At 42.3% G+C, this 23,763-nt stretch overlaps 1 protein-coding gene across 2 annotated transcripts in view; it reads left to right on the top strand.

Moving 5' to 3' along the window:
• The first annotated feature begins 6,881 nt into the window (after positions 1-6,881).
• USP54 (ubiquitin specific peptidase 54) overlaps positions 6,882-23,763 on the top strand; it is a 204,447-nt gene continuing 187,565 nt past the window's right edge. The window contains exon 1 of one of the 2 annotated variants that reach the window (XM_059729723.1): positions 6,882-6,979. The gene's annotated coding sequence lies outside the window, so the exon portion shown is untranslated. The remainder of the gene's footprint in view (positions 6,980-23,763) is intronic. The other variant, XM_014601451.3, reaches the window with a different exon arrangement.

The raw sequence follows: 23,763 nt of genomic DNA, 5'->3' as shown, positions 1-23,763 counted from the left end.
GGTGACGCTTTCTATTTTTAACTAGTCGGCATTCCACAGTCTGTATGCAGGGTTCCCAAATGCTCAGAACTGCAATCAGTCATCATCACAACAGGGTTTTCGTTCCTCTTTGAGCATGGAAAACAGCAGACAAAACGAAAAAAGTGGAGTTTGCTCACAAAAGAGACTACAGGAACTGTAGGAGGCACGCCATGTGCTCTGGTGGGCTGGTGTATCTTTGTCTCAGATTTTTAAACAGCGATATAATGATTTATAATGTGCTTCAAATATTCAGAAGCATTAAATAAGTGTGAAGTAATATTTATATTTTTCCTGTACTTATCTAAACCAGATGGGACAACTGACAACCGACACCCAGGAAAAAGCCAACTTGCTAAATGAGTACTTTGCGTCGGTTTTTCACCAGCCCCTTGGGATGCCCCTGCCCATTATGGGACAGGGAGATCCGGGTGAGGGAGACTCCTTACCCTCCATCAATGCTGACCTCATGAAGGAACACCTTGAGAGTCTGGATTGTCTCTAGTGGGTTATGGAATAGAGAAAATCCCACACAATTTACTGATTCGTTTTGATGCACTGGCTGGGGGAGTAGTTAGTTGATTGCACGATTTCACAATGATTACACACTTAATTCATACAACACAATTTTTTTTTAAAATTCTTTGCTACGCATATAATACTGCTTAGCTTTAAGAAATACCACAAACATTAAGAACACAATAACTACATATATCAGAAACAATGCTTCGAATGCACTTCCTTCCCAAACAATGCTATAAGAATTAGTATTACAAAAACTACAATTACAACTAAAAGTTAAATTTGAATCAATATTATTATTTTTCATAATATACTTACAATCCTAGAATTCCGAGAAGCCAAACACCTAAATATGCTTTCATTCCTCAGTAGTATAATTTAATGGGTTGGCCTCAGCAGTACGGTTCGATGGGCTGGCCTCAGCAGTGATAGGACTAAGTCCCCTTCCTTCAGTCCCTTTCAGGTGCTCCGTGGCTTCAGCATGAACTAAGAGATTCGTGTTCACGGAGAGGGTGGTTCAGGTGATCAATCTAATCCGGCCTACTCTTGCGATTCTTCCTTCGTTGTTCTGCAAGTGAAGTTTACCTCCAAATTGGAAGAGTAGGTTACAGTTTTTATTGAGCGAGTTGCCGTCTAGGGCCCCTCCTACCCAAACTCGTCATTACTCCCAAATTTGGGCTCGGATCTTTCTTAACATATTCTTTTGCTTGGTAATCAGTTTCTTTCTTGACCATTTTAATTACTTTGGGGAACTTCCATACCACTGCAAGTGACCTTTTCTTTCCAATCTTGTCAAAAGGCCCTAGTGTTTGATCTCTCAGAACTCGGGATATTTGCTTAAGGGTCATTTTTAGGTTCTCTTTGTTAAAGGCCTCTAAAGATAAAATTCAAGAGTTAAGACTTTGAGCAAAGTCAGGACCTTCCACATGTAGACCAAAACAATGACCTAGATAAGGAGATAAATCTTGTCTTCTTCCTGAAACTGGCTAATGGGCAACTATTACAAACATTCAAACTATGTCATTCAATATGACATGGATACCTTCAAGTCAGCCGGCCCTGACAGCTTACACCCCAGGGTACTCAAGGAGCTGGCTAGAATCATAGTTCAGCCCTTGGCATGGATCTTCGAGAACTCCTGGTGCCCTGGTGAAGTGCCCAAAGACTGGAAGAAGGCCAATGTTGTGCCCATCTTCAAGAAAGGGAGGAAAGTGGATCCAGCAAACTACAGGCCCATCAGTCTGACCTCCATCCTGGGGAAGGTCTTGGAAAAGATTATTAAAGAGGCCATCCTTAACAGAATAGCTGATGGCAATATCCAGAGGGATAGCCAGAACAGGTTTGTTGCGAGTAGGTCTTGCTTGACCAATCTCATTTCCTTTTTACAACCAGATGACCTATCACCTGGACAAGGGAGAAGAGATTGATGTTGTATATCTTGATCACCTCTTAGCAAAACTGGCTAACTGTGGCCTCGGCCTCCCCACAATACGCTGGCTGGGGGATTGGTGCTGTGGTAGGACCCAGAGCATGGTGGTTAATGGAAGTCAATTGTTGTGGTGCACAGTGACCAGTGGGGTCCCTGAAGGCTCTGTCCTTGGGCCTATGCTATTCAACATCTTCATTAATGATGTGGACATTGGAGTCGGAAGTGGACTGGCCAAGTTCGCCGACAACACCAAACTCTGGGGTACAGCTTCCTCACCTGAGGACAGGAGGGTGATCCAGGCAGATCTTGATAGGCTCAGGAAATGGGCAGATGAGAACCTGATGGTGTTTAACACTGAAAAATGCAAGGCTCTCCATCTTGGGAGGAAAAACCTGAAGCATGCTTATAGGCTCGGCAGTGCTATTCTAGCTAGCAATATGGACAAAAGGGACTTGGGGGTCACAACTGACCACAAGATGAATATGAACCTTCAATATGTTGCTGCTGCTAGTAAAGCAAGAAAAATTCTCGCTTGCATCCATAGATGATTCTCAAGCAAATCCCAGGATGTTGTTCTCCCATTGTACTCGGCCTTGGTGAGGCTGCAGCTGAAGTACTGTGTCTAGTTTTGGGCTCCACAATTCAAAAAGGATGTGGAGAAGCTTGAGAGAGTGCAGAGGAGAGCCACACAGATGATCAGAGGTCAGGAAAACAGACCTTATAATGAGAGGCTGAGAGCCATGGGACTCTTCAGCCTGGAAAAGCGTAGGCTCAGGGGCGATCTGATGGCCACCTATAAGTTTATCAGGGGTGTTCACCAGGATCTGGGGGAACGTCTGTTCACCAGAGCGCCCATTATGTCAGGCTGGACATAAAGAAGAACTTCTTTACTGTGCAAGCCCCCAAGGTTTGGAATAGACTGCTGCCAGAGGTGGCTCAAGCACCTACTTCGAACACCTTCAAGAGACATTTGGATGTTTATCTTGCTGGGATCCTATGATTCCTGCTGACTTCCTGCCCCTGGGCCAAGGGCTGGACTCAAAGATCTTCTGAGGTTCCTTCCAGCCCTAATGTCTATGAATCAACAAACTAGGGGGCAGTTCTTACCTTTCAGTTTTGGTAAATATGCTGAATGTATAGTATACCTTTTTTTGCCAGTATACTTTCAATCTCTGCCTTCGGCAATCTAGATATGTACGTATCCACTCCTAATCTAATATTAAAAATCCAGCCCCATGCTTTGCAGAATACTTCAGATAAGTATTCATCATGTTATTTAACTTTCAAAATTACATGTGGCTTAGTTCTTATTCCACTGAATTTTGAAATTTAGAACATTTTCACTAAGCCAAGTTCTGTCTTGACTAACACTCTGTACAAACCTGTTGGGAAGAGTTTGACCCAATATGCTTAGATATGTAAGAAGAACTAAATAATTAATCTTCCTCCTCTTTGTTTTCCTTGTACTGTGTTGCAGATGTAGACATAAACCTCCTGTTTATGGAGAATATAAGGGGATTTTATACAATTTGCTTAGAGTGATTCTTTTCCCCAAGTACTCCCGTGCCAGAAGAAAAAGCCTGGGAACCCAGTGATGTGCTGTTAAGTAGGATCATACTGAACTAGAGATGTACACTTTCTGGAAAAATTAAAATATATGCAATACTTATTTTCTAAGTACCCTTTATAGATCTAAATTTACTTTGCTACTTTAAGAACATAAAATGTATTATGTATAGCTTGGTTTGCTCATAAAATTATCATGTTTGGTATATTTATTAAATTTAAAAGTATAGTTTATTCAGACAATAATTACAAATTTACTAATTGAATTTACTTTAAAATGTTTTTAATTTTTGTTACCAATGGAGCTACAAGCTGCTGAACTCTTAAGGAACCTAGCATCTCTTAGTTTTTGCCAGTTTATGAGAAGCAGGCCAAAATTAAAGTTGAAAATAGAAGAAACCAACAATATTATAGTAAAACAAAGAAAGTTATTATATATTCTGGACTTAGTCGCCTCCACAGTGTCAAGGAGCTGCAGAAAGCACTCATTTTTAGAAAAAGAGCTGAGGAAAAAAAACCCCAAGACTCACTGAATACAAATTTTGCTACATGAAACTTGGTCTAATCGGTCTCATTTTCTGCGCTATCACTATCAGCAGTTTCTGCTTCTGATCCTTCATTTTTATCATCTTCATGGACTTCTGAAAACTGAAGGTTTGCCCGGATTGAGACAAGTTTTTCTGCTCTTTCACATGCTAGCTTATTTCTTGATTTGGTGTGAGTATTTCCAAACATAGACCAGTTTCTTTCACATGCTGCAGAAGATGTAGAATCTGAAGCAGGTGAGAAGCAAGGAGTCAGAGGCTGGGTTGTGCAAAGGCCTTGTCACTATGTTGCAGGAGGGATATGCTTGGCAGAGTCCCAGACTGCATTCCTGGACTAAATACCTGAAGATGTTCTGTATTCTGCAACATTTGCAAGTACCTTTCCAACATCAAGTTTTAAGTGTGTTGCTTGTTTTGTAATCCAGTCAAATGCAGTAGCAGTACTATCATTACTAACATTTCTGCCTTTGAATCCTGGATCTAAGAGATTTGCAACAGCATGAATTGATTGGCAACAAAATTCTTCCCATCTGTTAACAGTCTTTCACTTTTCTTTCATCTGTACTTGTAAACGGAGATACACTTAGATTCTCAAAAACAGTTGATTTTTTTCTGGGCCATTTGGTAAGGAATGTCTGACAAAAGTGCATTGTCTGATTCAGATGCAGTGACTGCTGAAGAAATTGGCTTTAGAATCTTCAGGGAGTTCTGCAGCTGAATCCAGAAGACATCCTCATCACGTACAGTGTTCCTTATACTTCTGGGTACTTTAAGATTCTCAATTATTACTATTTCTTGAAGAGCTTGTTTTTTAGTAAACTTTCAAATGAGATCACCACTCCATCCCATCTAGTTTTACTAGAGTTTGTGTCACTATTTTATGCTTTGCATTCTTTTCTTCCTGCTTCTTAAAGACTGCAGCTACAAGTAGCTTTTACATGTTTTATAACCTCTTTTGCTCTTCTAGATATCTTTTGCAGAGTATCAAACTTCATGATGTCACTAAGAAGCAAGTTTAGCCCACGGGATACACATCCTATTACAGTAATATGTGGGTATTTATCCATTATGATCTCCCATCCTGCTTTCATGTTACTTGCATTATCAGTCAGCAAAGTAAATGCTTTACCACTCCCAATCTTCTGTAGGACTTCACATATTTTACTCCTGATATACTCTGCAGTTTGCCTGTTCTCTCTGTTTGAATGCCTCTGTAAAAAAAAACCTGGTTGTGGCGGTGCTATCACAAAGTTTATCATTCCTTCTCCCCACACGTTTGATCATCCATCTGTAAATACTGGCAGTCCTCTGACTTATGACACAATTGGTTCCTGAACAGCCCGTCTTAAGTTAAAATGTTGTAACTTGGAACAATTTTCCCATAGGAAACGTTATAAATGGGGGATTGGTTCCTGAACCAAGGCCCGATTACTCTATTTTCACCAAAAATACCCCAGAATTTTTTACTCAGTCAATTATAGATGAGTAATATAGCTACATTAATATATTATATTGTAAACAGCAATCGTATTGATTTGGAAGGACTTTTTTGAGGTGACGCTGCTAGACTTGAAGAGTTCTTGGCTGGAGTCTTCTCAGGAGTCTTGGCTGCAGGCTTTTCTGGCGCCTTGTCTGCTTTCTTAAAGAAAGTGTTCAATGAAGTTTGGACAGATGTTCTCCAGGGAGATAAACGATGCAGCACACTTGCTCGCTGGTGTAGTGTCGCATCCAATTAAGCATCATAAAGTTGAAACTGATGGGCCCAGAAACTTGCCAGCAGAAAACTTCTTTAATTCCTTTGTTCCTCTACTCCTTGGGGCCATAGCTTTGATTTCCTTACAATGGATGTTGTGTAAGGGGATTGTTGCTCCAGTCACAGGCAGCAGCATCACTTTTAATAAAAACATTACGCAGAAACTTGTGTGATGAGCTACCTCTCACAGCTACTTAACTTCATTTCTGATTCTTCATGAACTGTACACTTTAATTACTTCTACACTACACACACTAGCCAACACCATTCTAATTCTCCAGATGCCTTTCATTTAGTACAGAAAACAAGTTTACATGAGTAACTACACCAAAAAAGACCATTGTACCACGTTGCTGCGTCTTCATAGTGCTGTGCTTAGCTACGCTAGGAGACACTAGGGCATGTGCAGAGCCTCAGTGGCAGGGACATGCTCACTCAATTGTGTTAAGTTCATAGCAAAAGCAGGTGCTAATGTATTAAAATAAGGTGTTCCATAAAGGCATCAGTACTATTAGAGGGGTGTAAGTTATAGCAGTGTTGGTCTAAGGACATAAGAGAAAAAACGTGCTAATGTCTGCTTAAATTGAGGACCCTGAGCTGGTTTCCCATGCTACTGATTTTTAGCAACCACCAATCCCATGTACCCAAACATTCAAAACAGCATGAATCTACCTAGAATCAGTTTTAAGTGGCAGGATTTTAAAACAGAAAACATTTGAGGCCTTTTTCAAGATCCCCCCCGTGTCCCGCCTCCTCGCAGCAGTTGCTGCTTTCTCCTCAGGCCGCGGTTTCCGCCGGCGCTTTTCTGTGCCGAGGGGGAGAAGACCCGGGGCGACCCAGAGCCGGAGGCGGACAGCGCACACTCGTGGTCACGCTGATGCACTGCTGGGAACAACAGCGCCGATGCGGCCCGAAGCCCCGCCCCCATCCCTGCCGCGCCCCGCCTCGCCCCCCGCCGCCATGCCACAAGCCTACGCACTTACCTTCCCTCCGGGATCTTCCCTTTTCTCGTCCATTATCTCGCGAAATCGGATCGAGGAACTCTCGCGAGATCTGGTTACCTTGGCTCCCGTAGCTATAGCAGCGAGAGGAGGCGGGGCAAGCGTGCGAGGATGCTGCGGGTTCTGGTGGGACCCGGCGCCGGCGGTGAGTACTTGCAGCGGCTGCTGAGGTGTGGCGGCTCCGTGCCCGGGGGGAGGGTGCCTGATCTCCGCAGGGCCGCGGCCGCGGGGTACGGGGTTGCCCCGACGCTGGGTGCTGGGGGAAGTGAGCGTGAGTGGTGCTCCGGCGGGACCCGGGGCCGGGGCTGGCGTGGCCGCGAAGCGCGTCCGTGAGGCAGGTGCCGGGACGGTGGGGAAGGGGAAGCCGTGAAGCGCCTGGGGGCAGCGGGGCCCCCACGGGTCGCAGAGCGACCGGTCCCCGCGGAGTCGGTATAAAAAAGGGAAAGGAAAGTAAAGGTGCGGGGAAGCTGCTGGTGGCAGGGAGCGCAGCCCTGCCTGCCCGCCTGCAAGCTCCGGAGAGCAGCAGGTTGCAGCTCGGCGCGGTCCCCGCTGCGGCAGCGAGCCCGGCCCTGCCTAAGGGGGCTGAAACCCCTGGGAGCTGCGGGTCGGCGGGGCTGCAGCTGTGGGGAGGTGGGGGGTGGGAGTGGTGGTGACACTGAATGTGGTGATCCCCTATCGTGGGGGGGGGGGGGGGGGGCAGCCAGGAATAAATACCGAAGTGAAGTTTGTCAGAAGTGGAAAAGCTGCGAGCTTTTCATCACTGTAGTTCTCTTGGTTGGTGGTTCAGTCTTGCTACTGGAAAAAAATACACATATTTTGTAAGTCTAGTTTGAAGGAAGGCAGTTAAATCTAGAGGCTGGATGCTTCCTTTTTACTTTCAAACATGGATTTAAAAAATATGGTTTTTCTGTCAGAGAGAGAGAGCTGTCCGGTTTTGCTGAATATGATTTTGTTCTTTCAGGAGGAAGATTAGGGATCATAGGGGATTAGAGCTCTAAAAATAAATCAAAACAATGCACACACCTCCTGCCTTTAAAAAGTTGATTTTATGTTGCCTCAGGAAAGGAGGGAAACTTCTGTGGGCATCATAGAAGTTGAAGTCGGTGATAGTGAAAATGGACATTTTTGATAGATTTTAGTATTACAGGGAACTTTACAGCATAGAAATGATGAGAATGTGTATGCCCTTAAACAAAAAAAATGTACAGTTTAATTTTATCATCTCTGGTGCAGTTCTATAAAAAATGATTTTCTGGAAAGTAAGATAGAATATAGTCCAAAACCAAACCTCTCTAAAACTTGCTAATGTTTATGTTAAAATTATGTTAATGTGCAACCTCAGAAAAGGCTCTAAGATCAAGGTTTTTGGTTGTTGTAGATTGGAAATGAAATAGTACCTTTAGAAAATGATAAATGCAGAATGAACAAAGACTTTCTGTTTCTAGATGGGAAAGGAAGTGTTTCAGTACTTAACTGGAATGTGAAACAATATGTAATTCTAACAAGACACTTTTTAAAAATTATTGACAAAGCACATTATGGGCTAAGAGAACTTGGCACTGGTCCATGTAGAGCTGCTCTCATTTAGGAGGTGAAAAAACTAATTACAATATATGAGAATAGTTTTATCTTTCTACTCTGTTCCAGCACCTAATCAAGTATAGAACCATCAAGCACACTGTGTACTACTCACATTTAATTAAATATTTGTCCTCCTGGTCTCTCACCTCTAGGTGATGCCCGTCAGGCAGGTTTGTATCACAATGTTCACTGGGGTTTTTTTTATTAACTTAGTACAGGTAGAGTTTCTTATAGTTAACATTATTCTAGAAGGTTATGTAATTTTGCTTGTTTATGCTGCTGACTAGCTGCAAAAGCACTTTTTAAATTCTATGTTGCTTCTGCAAGCAAAAGCATGTTAGGTCCTCCCTCTGCTTGGGTTAGGTAATGATAATCTATTTTGGGATACAGCCACAAGTTAATTAAAAGGGATAAAGGGCACTTTAATCCTCTGTTATCTGACTCTGATATTGCTGTTAAGCATTAAACCTCTTTGCTTGAGTTTTCATGGAGACTCTACAGAAGAGAAAGGGTTATAATTTCCCAGTTTGCATGCCAGAAACTCTCTTCCTATGTTCTAGGCTCTACTTTAGTGAGTTCTTATGTGACTTCATTTTTGTTGTTGTTGTTGCAGTTGTTGTGTTTTTCTGTTAGCTCCCATAAACCCTAATCAGGATCTTTGTTTGCATTAGGTGCTTTGTCAACATTTACATTGAGACCGTCTCTGTCCTAAATAATTTACAGCACAGTTAGACAATGCAAGCTGTTTTACAACTCCACTGCGCTCGGCAGCAGACCCAGAAGTGGACCAGAAGTACTTCTGGTCCACTTCTGGGTCTGCTACTGAGCACATAGGGACCCCCTTTCCGCACTCCCATGGGATGCTCCATCCGCCCCACCATCTTAGCGTTCACAAGCCATGCCTGGTACCTGGAGGTATATAGAAAAAACATTTAAGCTGTGTCTCTGGCCGAATCGCTGATTCTCCAAATCGGCATCGAATCTTCGTATTTGGATTCAGCCGAATCAAATTGGGACAGTGATCCAAATCAACTAATTGAATCACTGTTCCCTGTTTCGGGCCGAATCCGAATTGAATACGGCCTGCTTTGCACACCCCTAATAAGCAGGCAAGGTTCTTTGTGTGGATAGGATATCTTTGATTAGACCAACTGAGTAGTTGGAAAAAAGTTCTTAGCAAGGTTTGACTGCACCCAAAAGCTTGCTAAGACCTTTTTCCCAACTACTCAGTTTCTCTAATAAAAGATATCACATCTACTCAAAGAACCTTGCCTGCCTATGTCCTTAGACCACCACAGCTACAACCAAAAATCCAGCATTTATATACAGACATTTTGTAACAAAAGAATATGAAATCTCTTCCAAATTGTGAAGGCACCCCACCATTTTTCCTCCTTCAAAACTTAGCTTTATGGAATAGATTCTTTAACTCTGGATAGAAATAGTCATTGTCAAAACTCTGCCTGTGATGGGGGAAGCTTCAATGTTATAAGCTTGAGAGTTCCCCCTCACTTTTTTAACATTATTAAAATGCAAAACAAAGCACCTTATATCTGGTAACAGGGGTCAGCTTAATTGATTAGCATCAGTCCATCAGTGATGGTATAATTTCTACCATGTTTCTCTGACTTTGTGTCTCACTGCGATCTGGAACTGGCTCCTAAGAGATGAGGAGGTAGTTCTGTATCCATGTTGATTTTCTTGCCACTCTGCTGAGATGAAAGTGTCACCAAGGATGCAAATTATCATGGTAGCCTTCACGTCCGCTGAAGACTAGACTAACACTAATAAATCATTTCATGTAGACTAGAGCTGTCTGATGGTGCCAACTGTCCTTCACTACTGTTTTAGTAGTTTTGAACTAGAGACATATATGTGAAAAAGCTCTCAATTCCCTTATCAGTCCTGTAAGCCAGTGGTTCCAACCTTTTATTTATTTATTTAGCTAGTTTTTGGTACCAGGACCCACTTGTAAACATTGATGGCCAGTTCTGACTCAGTGCCTGTCACTCCTAACCCTCTGCCCCACCAGGACCCAGCCTCCCAGTGGGTGTGTGGGTGTAGGGTGGGGGGGAGGCGGGGAGGAGTGTGGAGCATGCTGGGCTCCAAGCAGCCTCTTTCAGGCTGAAACTGAGCCTGCAAGGGAAAAGTGACTGTTTCCCATATTTTTCTCCTTTAAAGGAGAATCCATTTTTAAAGTTTATTGATGCACTTTTAACATTTGTTTGTGACCCTTTCATACATTCTTATAATCCACAGATTGAGAACACTGCTGTAACATATCCATAAGTTCCCTCATCTAAGGTCCCTGTAGTCATCTTCAATAGAGCCATAGGGTAAATATTGGATATCATTTTACATTTGTGAATATTAACATTTTGTCCATCTTGATTTATTAGTGAGGACGCAACTGTTAAATATAGCAACAGTTTCTTACACTCTGGCTTCTATGAGAAACCCTCAGTCATCCTCACAGAAATATAATGGCAAAATTCAGCATCATCTTAAAACTGTTGAGCAAGAACTTACTGCTGCCATTAATTGGAAGATGAATCCACAGCTCTTATAAGTAGCATACTGAGAGCTTTTAATAACTTCAGGTTACTGCTAAGAAAACACATTTCAATAAAATACAGCAAAGAGCAGCAAAGTTGTACTAGCAGTGCTTCTGTATGTCACATCCAAGTTTACTTTATATTTATCTCTGGAGATTAAACATTTTTTTTTGCCTTGCTTTTATGGTTATTCATTTTTTTTTTTTTTTTTTTTTAATGTTCTAAAAAACACAGGGGAAGAGGATTCCTTTCCTTTAAATTTTATAACTAGGGACCTACTGAAATCGCAATTTGGCAGATTTTGTGGAAAATGTGAAATCCAGCATTGCTTGCAAACTCTGTAGAGAAAAAAGCTTACTGAAAATAAAATGCTAGCTCCCCAGATGGAACCAGCAATCCTCATGGCGTTGCGGCCTGACCATGAAGCCCACTAGGGGCAGGGGGGCTGCTTTGCATGCATTGCATACTTTAATGAATTACTGATGGTCAACTGAGTTGTCACAAGCGAATCAAGAGAAGTAATTCTTCTCTTCTGTTCAGCACTGGTGAGGCCTGACCTGGAGTACTGTGTCCAGTTTTGGGCCCTGCACTTCAAGAAGAATGTGTACAGCTTGGAGAGAATCCAGCACAGGGTGACAAAAATGATTAGGGGTTTGGAGGGAAGACTTACAAGGAAAGGCTGAAAGAACTAGGGTCATCTAGCCTGGAGAAACGGAGACTGAGGTGGTGTTTGATAACGGTCTTCAAATACCTGAAGGGCAATTATTGAGAGAGAGGCTTTTCTCTGTAAATATGGGGGACAGGACTAGGAACCAATACGTGAAGCTTCAGCAGGGGAAATTTAGGTTGGAGATTAAAAGGAACTTTCTGACTATGAAGATGGTCAGGCATTGGAACAGGCTATGTAGAGAAGCTGTAGAATGTCCATACTAGGAAAATGTCAAGAGTAGGTTAGATTGACACCTGGTTGGGGTGGTTTTAGTTGGAGATGATCCTGGTTTGAGAGAGGGGTTAGACTAGAAGATGACCTGATAGGTTTTCCTTTTGTTTTTTTCTAGGTAACCCTTTGGTTTTCCATACTGCTTTTAGTTTGGTAGGGTATACATAAAGCAAAGGCAGCTGTTTGTTATTCTTTTATTGTTGCCTTTTAGAACCCTCTGACTAGCTATATTTTTCTTAGCTTAGCTTAGGTTACATCATCCATGATTTGAAATAACTGAGTTTTCCACTGCTCTGTAGCAGCTCTTGTTCTTAGGTATCTAAAAGATTTATTTAATCTCTGCTTTGTTGTTTAGCTGTCTTATTTTATTCTACTTGTCTCCTATAGAATCAGAACGTTTGCAATTAGTTTGAGAACCTCCGTTGATTGTTTAGTTATAACATAGTTTTATATGCTTAGTTTTTCTCTCTTCTTTTGAGAGAGAGAAAAAATGATCCTTTTTTTCTCTTGAAGTATTATTATTCATTTCTTCAAGTCTAAAGTTTTAACATTTTATTTTCTTGTTTGTGTGGTTAGTACAATTTGCATGTGATTCTTAGCAAAAATGTTGCCATTCATTTCTCTTTCTAGATTAATTTATCTTGATTTAATGGTTTTAATTCTAGCTGTTGGCTGTTAAATTTAATGATGGGGGTGAAGGGGGTGAAACTCCCATTGTTTGGTTAAATGGTGATTACTGAAAAATTGTACATACTGAGTGTTATGGATGCCAGGGCCACAAGCTACTGCATCTCCCTGGGCCAGATATTATGAGACTTAGTGGAGAAGTTTTGTGTGTGTTTGTGTGTGTGTGTGTGTGTCGTCGTCGTGGTCCGTTCTCTTCCCCCCCCCCCCGGACCTTTTTATTTTTTTATTCACAGTTTACTTAGTTGCGAAAAAGTAGGTCATAAAGTTTGCAAAGAGAATTTAGCTCTAATACACAGCTGGATGTTCCAAGCAATTTGCGGTCAGATGAGAAACATGTGAAACATGGAAACTTTCAAATGAATCCCATTTTTTTGTTTGCATTAGTTCTTGATTTGGATGTTGCACTCATGTTAATTTTTTTTTAACTTTTCTCATCTCTCCTGTTTTTTTTTTTTGAAGAATTGTTTTCAGACCTGTACTTGTACCTGGGACTTGAATAGAAATGTTGACGTGGAATTTACCCTCACTGTCTGTTGTGTAGAATATACTCTGTCAAAAATGGGATTCTTCCTTTCTGGTTAGGCTGACCATACATCTCGGTTTGGTTGGGACAGTCCTGGATTTTGTAGGCTGGTCCCAGATGGTTGGTGACAATCGAAACAAAAGTCCTGGAATTCCAGGGGCATGGGCCACAATCCAGCAGGGAGTTAGAGCAACATCATGGGTCAGGCACTGTTGCTGCTGCATGGGAGCAAGGTGAGTGGACCACAGCAGTGCCCAGCCCAACCCGCCCCCTGCCTGCATCTGCCTCTGCCTATAGCAGTGCTGCTGACTTGGGGGCGGGCGGGGGAGCAGTGCCCCCAACTTCCTTAAAATAATATGGTCACCCTATTTCTGAGAGAAGGTAGCAGAATGTTTTTTATCTGCATTTCTTTCAGCAATCATTAATGAATTATCCCCTTCAAGATTTTATGAATGACTTAACTGTATTTTAATTTGCAACTAAAATGAATGAACTAAAAATACCCATGAGTGACTCAAACGAATACTGGAGACAGCTTGGAGAGGAGGTTTGTCATGTTACCATTTTATACAAATGCTCAAAGATATAAATGTAGTTTAGGAAACATTCAGCCAATGAAGAGTGTCATAAAGCATGAGATGGCAAAAACACTTTCTGGTGCTCCTGCTGGAATTCTTGGTAGAGTGAGTTTTTACAAGTGAATCAATAAACAAATGCGAATGCATCAATTGGCATATTGGTGATGTATTGTCATGATGGCATGGAAACAGCTTACTGCTCCCAGTAGACTTATATGGTGTTAAAGATCTTAAGACATCATTACTAGGATACCTTGAATAAGAATGTGGAAATGGGAATGTTAATGATGATAACATAATGGTAATAAAATAATAATCAATTGGTTTCCTTTTAGAACCACTGCAAAATATACCTGTTTTCCTACAGCATTCTTACTATATGTATGGCTATGTGTATTTTTACTTAGTGTAAATCAACTCAGATGCTCAGCTTTCTCAAATACAGGAAGGATAAAGAGCAATAGAGCATAATAGCATATTGGATAATATTACATGTGGATAATATATCTAAAGCATATCTATTTTTGGAATATGTTGAAAAGAGTTGCCAATGATGACATCATGATGTTTGGTGTGCTGTTGTTTTATGCATTGGCGTATATGTATTTCATCCTAATGAGGAATGGAAAAGAATATTGTAAAGGATGTGTAATTGTCCCAAAGATGTGCAACACTTTTCATACTGTGGCTTGTCAATAGCTCCAAATCTATTCAAATTTCTCAAGATGGATCATTGCAGCAGGTGGTTTTTTGGGGAGACATTTCCAAAAGATTTTGTAGATGTTTGGGTTGGAAGGGGACCCCGAAGGATCATCGAGTCCAGTCCCCTGCCCTGGGGCAGGAAGTCAGCAGGGAGCATAGGATCCCAGCAAGATAAACATCCAAATGCGTCGTGAAGGCGTTCAAAGTGGGTGCTTGAACCACCTCCGGCAGCAGTCTATTCCAAACCTTGGGGGCTCAGACAGTAAAGAAGTTCTTCCTTATGTCCAGCCCAATTTGGTCATTGAGGAGTTTGTGACCATTTGATCTTGTCATCCCTTGGGGCGCTCTGGTGAACAGATGTTCCCCCAGATCCTGGTGAAACACCCCTGATAAACTTATGGGTGGCCATCAGATTGCCCCGAGCCTGTGCTTTTCCAGGCCAAAGAGTCCCATATCTCTCAGCCTCTCATCATAAGGTCTGTTTTCCTGACCTCTGATCATGTGCCTTGCTCTCCTTTGCACTCTCTCAAGCTTCTCCACATCCTTTTTGAATTGTGAGGCCCAAAACTGGATGCAGTACTCCAGCTGCAGCCTCACCAAGGCCAAGTACAAGGGGAGAACGCTGTCCCGGGATTTGCTTGAGAAGCGTCTATGCATGCAAGCCAGTGTTTTGCTCGCTTTACTAGCTGCAGCATCACGTTGAAGGCTCATGTTCATCTTGTGGTCAATCATAACCCCCAAGTCCCTTTTGTCTGTAGTGCTAGCCAGCATGGCACCACTGAGCCTATAAGCATGCTGCAGGTTTTTCCTCCACAGGTGGAGAACCTTGCATTTTTCAGTGTTAAACAGCATCAGGTTCTCATCCGCCCATTTGCTGAGCCTGTCAAGATCTGCCTGGATCACCCTCCTGTCCTCAGGTGTGGATGCTTTACCCCAGAGTTTGGTGTCATCAGCGAACTTGGCCAGTCCACTTCTGACACCAATGTCTACATCATTGATAAAGATGTTAAAAAATATAGGCCCTAAGACAGAGCCTTGAGGGACCCCACTGGCCACCGCAAACAATGACGATTGACTTCCGTCAACCACCACCTGCCGCGGAGCCAATTCCCCAGCCAGCGGATTGTGGTGAGGCTGAGGCCGCAGTTAGCCAGTTCTGCCAGGAGGTGGTTGTGGGATACAAGATCAAAGGCTTTTTTAAAGTCAAGATATACAACGTCAATCTCTTCCCCCTTGTCCAGGTGATGGGTCACCTGGTTGTAAAAGGAAATGAGATTGGTCAAGCAAGACCTACACACAACAAACCCATGCTGGCTATCCCTCAGGATATTGCTGTCAGCTATTCTGTTAAGGATGGCCTCTTTAATAATCTTTTCCAAGACCTTCCCCAGGATAGAGGTCAGGCTGATGGGCCTGTAGTTTGCCGGATCTACTTTCCTCCCTTTCTTGAAGATGGGCACAACATTGGCCTTCTTTGAATCTTTGGGCACCAGGAGTTCTCAAAGACCTGTGCCAGGGGTTGAGCTATTATGATAGCCAGCTCCTTGAGTACCCTTGGGAGGAAGAGAAATAGATACTTTTGATTAGGATATATTTGTTGGATGGGGGGAATAAGTGGAGAAAGCACATTTTGCATTAGAGAAATATTCTTGCAGTCTCTCTTTTTTTTATAACTACAGTTTAAAAGGAGAAATATGACATGGAAATGGACCTCACTGAGGAAAAGTAACTTTGTATATAGTAAGAAATCCACTCTCCCTTAGAAATGAGATTTACCCTGATATTAAACGAGATGAGGAGTCCAGGTAACTATTTTGGTAGCTGTTTTGCTAGCTGCTTTTCTGTTTCTTTTCTGTCTTGCTGCACTTCTGGTGTCACCAGTTTTTCCCTTCTATCACATGTGTAAGGTGAAACTGTCTAGTTACTTTCATAGCTCCTGGTAATCCAGCAGGAGCCAGCTGTGCTCATAGATGAAAGACAGGAAAACCTAGTCATTTTTACTGGAATAGAGAGCTCTGCTTGTATTACAGGAAAGACTGAAAGTGTCACTCGTGTGTTGTGTTGATGTTCCTGCCAGTGCTCCTGGGAATATTTTCTAGGTAAGCATGACAGGACTGGTATGATCTTCTTTGGGGTTGGAGTGCAAAAGAATATGTGAAGTTGGGGCAGAGGAGGTGGACCTGAAGGATAGTTACAATACCATCCTCAGTTGAATCGTGCCGTGCAACTGTGAAAAACAATACTTAAAGTATCGGGTATAAACTGACACCGCTGCATCTTTTTTTTCCCTCTGCTGTATTGTATGTGGATTTTGTAGGTACTCTCTGTACAAACATGAAGTTTACTCAGCGCAAATCTTACCTTTCAGGTGTTCATTCATTTTGCTTACTTAAATACTAACTTTTTTGATGAATACTGTAATGCAAGCAGCAGAAAACTTTCTCATACATGCATGGACATTCTACGTTTTATATGAAATGTTAGTTGAACTGGAATCTGAAATCCAAAATATGGAGGAGGATGCTTTTGAATATAGTCTTTTCACTTAAGAATCCTCAGTTGTGCTTGGATTTGGATGTTTACAACACAATATAAAACTTAACTTTGGTCTAACTCTAGTTTGAATTTATTCTGTCTACAGTCTGTGCAGTTGGCTGGAATGCTTCTATACTTGCTAAATTTTTTTTCCCTTTGTCTCAACTCCCCCTACTTTTCTTTTTTTAATTAAAAGTGGATGTGGAGAAAAAAGGTAGCAGTATTTTTTTTTACAGCTTCCTATTCATGAATTTCCCTTTTTGCTCCTATGTTTACTCAACTTGTCTGAGACTAATTTGGGTATTGGCATGAATGCTAAACACAGGACCCATATTGTTATGCAAATCAGTGAATAAATTAGTATATTCATACCATATTTAATTGCATATGCAGCCATGCTTATGGCTGTAAGTGGCATTGATTATTTAAGGCAGACAAGGTTCTTTGGGTGAACCAACTCTAATGAAAGATATCGGATTTACCCAAAGAACCTTGTCTGCCTGTGTCCTTAGACCCACACAGCTACAACCTACAGCACTGATTATTTAACACACACAAGTTTCCATGTTTGCTTCATCATCATAATAGAAATGCTGTTCCTGAGTTAGCTTTGAGGATTTTTGAGCTTAAACTCATGGTTCTCTGTATTCAAGCTTACCCCACTTTTTTGTGTAATCCTTCCTTATCTGAGCTGACATTCTGGTGACAGTGGATGACTGTGTAGACCCCACTGTCAAAGGAGCCCCTTGGCTGATTTGTGAAGACGTGTCACAGTGAAGTGGCAGACTTATAAGAAAGCACCTGTTGAATGTGATGGTTTTTCTTGTCCCTCACATTATTTTCTTTAGCATAAACCCCTTTTCTCTCTGAGAAGTTTGGGATTGCATGCTATATTTTGATTGATAGCAGGAATGTAGGATTAGAAGGTAGTAATAGGACTGGGAAATAGATGAGAGAAAGTGGTTACCTTTTATCAGGGTGGCAAACTGACTTATGTAGACCAACCCTCAGCTGTTTTGAGGCATGCCTCCACAAAGACAGAAAATATAAAACAAGCCATATTCCTCATAGGACATGATTGACCTGTCTCTACCTGTGAGTTTATACTTGCTAGTTTTTGAAGAAAATGTATGGGGCATTTGAATAATCTAACAGTGTTATCATGAAAAAATATAACATTTTCTCCCAGATAGAATACAATATGAATTATTTTGGAACAAATTCTAGCTGATGAGATTCTTATGACCTGTTGCACTTAGGAAGTGGGTTTTTAAACCTAGTGCTCTAAGAATTGATGCAACACTCGGTTGATGAATAGCATAAAGGCTTGCTTTAATTACCAACAAGCTACAAAACTAAATGACAGAAAAAAAACCTGGTTCCCAATTTAAAATGGGCTATTAGTTCTTGTATTATTGTAGCTGCAAAGAGATTTTTTATTAGAGGTGCACCAATACATCAGTCCCATGTCAGATCAGCACTGATTATAGGTATAGGGAAAATTGAAAGTTGAAAGTATCGGAAATCGGCTTTTTTTGCCTGATGTGGCCGATAAATGCCCTGTGCATGCATGGGGTCAGGAGTGCAGCCCTGCAGCTTGGAGACCAGCATCTGGCTGGTAAGGAAGGGGTGGGGGGGAGAAAAGGGGCTTGCTGTGGGGAGGAGGTAGATGGAGGACCCAAGGGTGAGGGAGGGAGTGGGGCTGGGGCAGGCACTGCTCAGGTGGGGCAGGCGCAGTATGGAGATGCAAACAGCTCATCTGGGGGATGCAGGGGCGGGCAGCTCCTGCCCTGCATGCACTGCAGGAGGACGTGGGGGGCATGTGCCCTTGGATCTGTGCACAGGGCAGGGTGTTGCTGCGGACTGGGGCTGCACCATGCTTGGGGTGTGTGACGGTGATGCTGAGAGAGGGGTTGGGGGGGGGCTATGGTGAATTTTGGGGTGGCTGCAGCCCCCCCTCCTGCTGTAGCCCAGCTCCCAGCGTCACTGCCGCCCACCCTGAGTGTGATGTAGCCTGGCCCCAGCCTGCAGCGTCATCACGCCCCTTGCAGATCTAGGGGCACATGCCCTGCCGTCCCCTCCTGGGGTGTGTGCAGGATGGGAGCTGCCGCCTCCTCCCTCCCCCCTGCACCTCCCCCATCTGAGCAGTGCCTGCCCCTGTCCTACTCCCTTCCTCACTGTGGAGGCCTCGATCTGCCCCCTCCCATGCCCCTTCCCTCTCCCCACCCCTTCACCTGCATCAAACCCTGGTCGACCCTGGTCTCCCAGCTGCTTGACTATGTATTAGAATCGGATAGGTATCAGCCGATATGGCTCCTTAAAAATCGGCCATTGGTATTGGCCCAAATAATCTCTATCAGTGCACCCCTAATTTTTACCTAATGCAGGCAGGAAGCAGTTCTTGTACAGTTTCACAACATGGATCCTTTGCTTATCGGCTGGGTGGCAGAATGGTCTTTCTTGAACTGCACACACCTTACTGGCAATTTTTTTTAGTTCTTATACTGTTTAATTGTATAGCTTCAAAGCATTTTTTCATGATGGTTGGCTGATTTAAAATTCAAACAAAACAGGGAGGGAAAGGGTGACTGTCATATTGCAATTGTTAAATTGCCTAACTTGTTTTTTGCATTTGTCTAGGTGCAAAGGCTGTGTTTCTCTGCAGCCCCTGCAAGTATAGATTAATTATAGGTGATGGATCTTGAGTGGTCAAACAGGATGCTTACCTGTTTGGTTACTGGACCTCTTTGGGTATTTTTTATCAATGGGGCAAACTTGAAATTAGCTTTTACCGTTGATGGTCTATGTACAAAACTCCAGACGTACATTGAATGATTGACACATTTGTAACACCTTAATAGACATTGGGTACCTGTTTTGAGAAATGTGAGCATTTGTGTGCATTTGTCAGGTACTGGGCATCCTTCCTGTACCTTTTTTACAGGTTTCTCTAGAGATGCATATTTAGTCTTCTTTAGTTGCTAGTTCAATTGAAATGCATATGTAGTTTCCTTGCCTTCACTGGCTCAGCCTTTCCTTTGGCTTTCATAGCTTGGAAATACACATGTGATGAGCATGCCAGGTCTCTGTTAATAATTTTAACCATCGCTTTTATCATTTCATGGCACAGGTCTGGTATTGAGTACCTCAAGCTCCACTGTTTCGATGCCTAATGGGTTGCAAGCCATTAGCGGAGTTTGATTTTCTTGTGGTAATCTTGTTACCAGAACCCAGTCTTGCCCCAGCCATTGTCTTGCATTTTTGTGCAAGAGACACTGTCCAAACTTGCACAGTTTTCATGTGCAGCATGACCTACCATTTAAATTAAACAAGTCTTTTTGATGTCATATTAGACATCTAATTAATAAACCAATTGGGTACTGCATGTGAGCATGCAGACTTCCATTGTGCTGCTACAAAAGTCTATTAAAACTCAACGAGGGCAGAATTGGTCCCAAATTTTTTTGCTTAACTGATTTTTCTTAATTTTTTTGCTTAACTGATTGCAACTGAGTTTTCAGGGAGAATTAAATGCATGAAAGGAAGAAAATATTATAAGTTGCTTTTAGCTAGAGAAAAGGCAAAGAAGCATTTTTCAGATGGTGACACAAATTTTCTTCTGTGTCTTCAGAATGTAACTACCACATTTCAGAGTAAACAGAGGTACAGAGGAACTAAAATAAGCCTTTGTATAATGAACTGAGGTACAATTTAGGGAAGAGGCTATTGCTTCTTCAGAATAGCAGGAGAAAAATACCAAGCTTCTTTGCCCCACCCCAGCTGAGCAGCACCTGTCTCTGCCCCTGGCCCAGCCCCTCTCCCTCCCTCACTGTGGGACCTCAATCTGTATCTCCCATGCCTCTTCCATGTTACAGACCTACTGGCCAGACACTGCTCTCCAAGCTGCCGGGCTGCATGTCAGCTATTGGATTGATTATCGGCTGATATGGCTGGCTAATAATCAGTCATCGGTATCAGCCAAAAAAAATCTTTGTCGGTGCATGCCTACTCCTAAGTAGCCTAACAGTACTGGCAAATCATGTGTAGATGCAGCTACCTGGATTTATCATAGAGAAAACAGATTGCCTTCAGGCAACTGTTAACATCTTTACTGAGGCATATAAAAAAAATGGGACCGACCCTTAACATTCACAGAAGACTAAGATCCTCCACCAGTAAGTTCCTAATGAACAGTCCCCAGCTATGGTAATACAGATCCATGATGAGACTCTGGAGAATGTTATTTTCCATACTTTGGAAGCCATCTCTCAAGGAAGAAATTCAACATTGCCTCAAATGTGCAAGTGCAAACTTTGGACGCCTAAAGAAATGGGTGTTTGAAGGTCGCAGCATCAGAACTGAAACCAAGCTCATGGTTTATCAAGCAGTCATGATCCCCACCTTGCTGTATGGAGCAGAGACATGGACAATGTACAGGAGACATATAAAGCTGTTGGAGAAGTACCGTCAATGCTGCCTGTGGAAGATACTCTGAATGCAATGGGAAGACAGATGCACCAGCATTAGTGTCCTCTTGCAAGCAAAAACCATAGACGACGCATGGGGGGGGCATTCCCCCCCCTCCCCCTGAGATTGGCCCTCAGGGGGTGCTGAGTGAAGTGCCAGCTGGTGCCCCCCTCCCCCCCTGCTCCCCTGAGATTGGCACCAGCTGGCACTTCTGGTTTTGCCACTGGCACTGCGATTCACTGCTGCCCCACTCCCCCCACCCCCTGACTCTGGAGGCACCAGTTGCCCATGGCAAAAACCATGAGTATTGAGACTATGATCATCCAACATCAACTTCATTGGGCTGGCCATGTTATCTGGCTGTCCAACCCCAGACTGCTGAAGCAAGTTTTATTCTCTCAGTTTAGCCAAGATGTATGCTCAAGAGGAGGGCAGAGAAACCACTTCAGGGATGTCCTCAAGGCCAACTTAAAAATGCCTCAAGGTCACCTTGTGGGAAACTGTTTCCAAGGACTGCCCCAAATGGAGGGAAAGTCTGCTGCAGGGATCTTAGTACTTTGAAACCTCATAACAACAACAGGAGATGGAAAAGTGAAAGCAGCAGGAACAGCATGTTATAGACCAAATCAGAAATGCAGTGCCACCCACCCCACACAGACATGCATGTCTGAGCTGCAGCAGAGTGTGTTGATCCCAGATAGGCCTCATTAGCAATTTTCAAACACACAGCTATAACAATCAATGTAAACAATCATCTCTGACTGCAAGGGATTGCCAAAGAAGAGGCGAAAAGAAGGCTGTCCACTTACTCCTACTTACTGTCTTACTGTTGCAGAGAAGATAGGGCCCAGCTGCTTATACTAGACTCAGTGCAGAGTTGGTGAAATATAGTAAAAAATATTTTATAGGACAGGATGCCAAATAATTTCTGACATCCCCTCAATCCCTGGGAAACTGTGAGCTCTATGAAGAAATTAAACATTAACAATCCAATAACCTTTTATCTTCCCATCCATCTGAGGTAGGTATTGCAGTTCTAAAGAAGGTGAAAAAAACAGGAATATTAAGTGACTTGACCAATTACAGAGAAAGTTGGTGCAAGGGCTCGGACTAATACAAGTCTTTGGTTTCTATCTAGTCCCTTGCTTAGTCTACCAGCCCATTCTCTAAAGATGTATTTCATAAGCTGCTCAGGAGACAAGTCTATAATGTCTGCCTCAATGTCACCAATTTATCAGGGATTTTAGAACCCCTGATAAATTGAATGTCTTTTGGTCAGAGATTGCATGAGTTCCAAAGGCCAGCTGTGGACAGCTATCAAGGGTTTGTGAATTACTTTTCATCTGCCTGGAGAGCAAGTAATAACTTTTAACTCTAGTTATTGGATGACGTTTTCAAGCCTCTGCTAAAAAAAAAAAAAATCTATACATTTTTCTTTTTATGAAAGTTAAGATTCACCTTCATAGATCCCTGAACCAGGGCGGAGGGAAGGGACACAGTTACAGTGTCCAACTCTGCTTTTATTCCCTTTTTGTCCCTAACAGTCACTTCATTGGGAGAAAACAAAGCACAGCATACTTCCTTCAGCAAGAGCTTAATTTGCCATAGTGACTGTGCAACTTCTTACTGTGTGGCATATTAATCAGCTTTCTGAAAATTTTCATTATTTATTTTGACTTTATTTATATATACTTTACATATAACTTTATTTATAACTCCTCATTAAATAAAGGTTTAGATAAAGCCTTTATCATTTTACGTTATGATAGCAACTACCTGAAAAAAAATAGTTAGCAAACAGATACAGACTTTACTTGTTTCTGAACTCCCTGTTCTGTAGAACAAGCCAAATGACACACCTACAAATTATAATTAAGTAACTACCTCTTCAGGTGTTGATAGGTATCAGCAAGCTATAGTTATCCAAAATGCTTTAGGGAGGAGAGGGATAATTTGATCTCTTTGCTGTAGTAGACTTTCAGAATCTAAAAAGTGCTTTTAAAAAGTGTGTGACAAACAGAAGTTGCATATATTACTTTCTCGGGCATCTGTATGCTCCTAGAAATGCAATGCCAAAACCAAAGCCATATTATATCAAAGCATATTTGGGCTTACTGTCACAGCTTGTTTATCTCTGTGTCTCATTTCCAGGTTGATATGTCTTGTATAACCAGGGTTTCTAAAAATCTAGTCAGTGGTGAGCAAACTTGCTGCTACCTGTTTAGAACTCCATAAAGAAACCTTTTGTATTGACAAGGTATTGCTGTCTTTGTGTAGTTGCAAGACAAAACTTCTTGAGCCATTCTTCATCTTGAGCCATTGGGCCAATCTTTTCTGTGGTGTAAATATGTACTAGCTTTA

This window comes from Alligator mississippiensis, chromosome 6, assembly GCF_030867095.1.
Source record: "Alligator mississippiensis isolate rAllMis1 chromosome 6, rAllMis1, whole genome shotgun sequence".
In the NCBI taxonomy this organism is placed as follows: domain Eukaryota; kingdom Metazoa; phylum Chordata; order Crocodylia; family Alligatoridae; genus Alligator; species Alligator mississippiensis.
The sequence above is the reverse complement of the archived record's forward strand: the minus strand, read 5'-3'. Positions and strand labels throughout refer to the sequence as shown.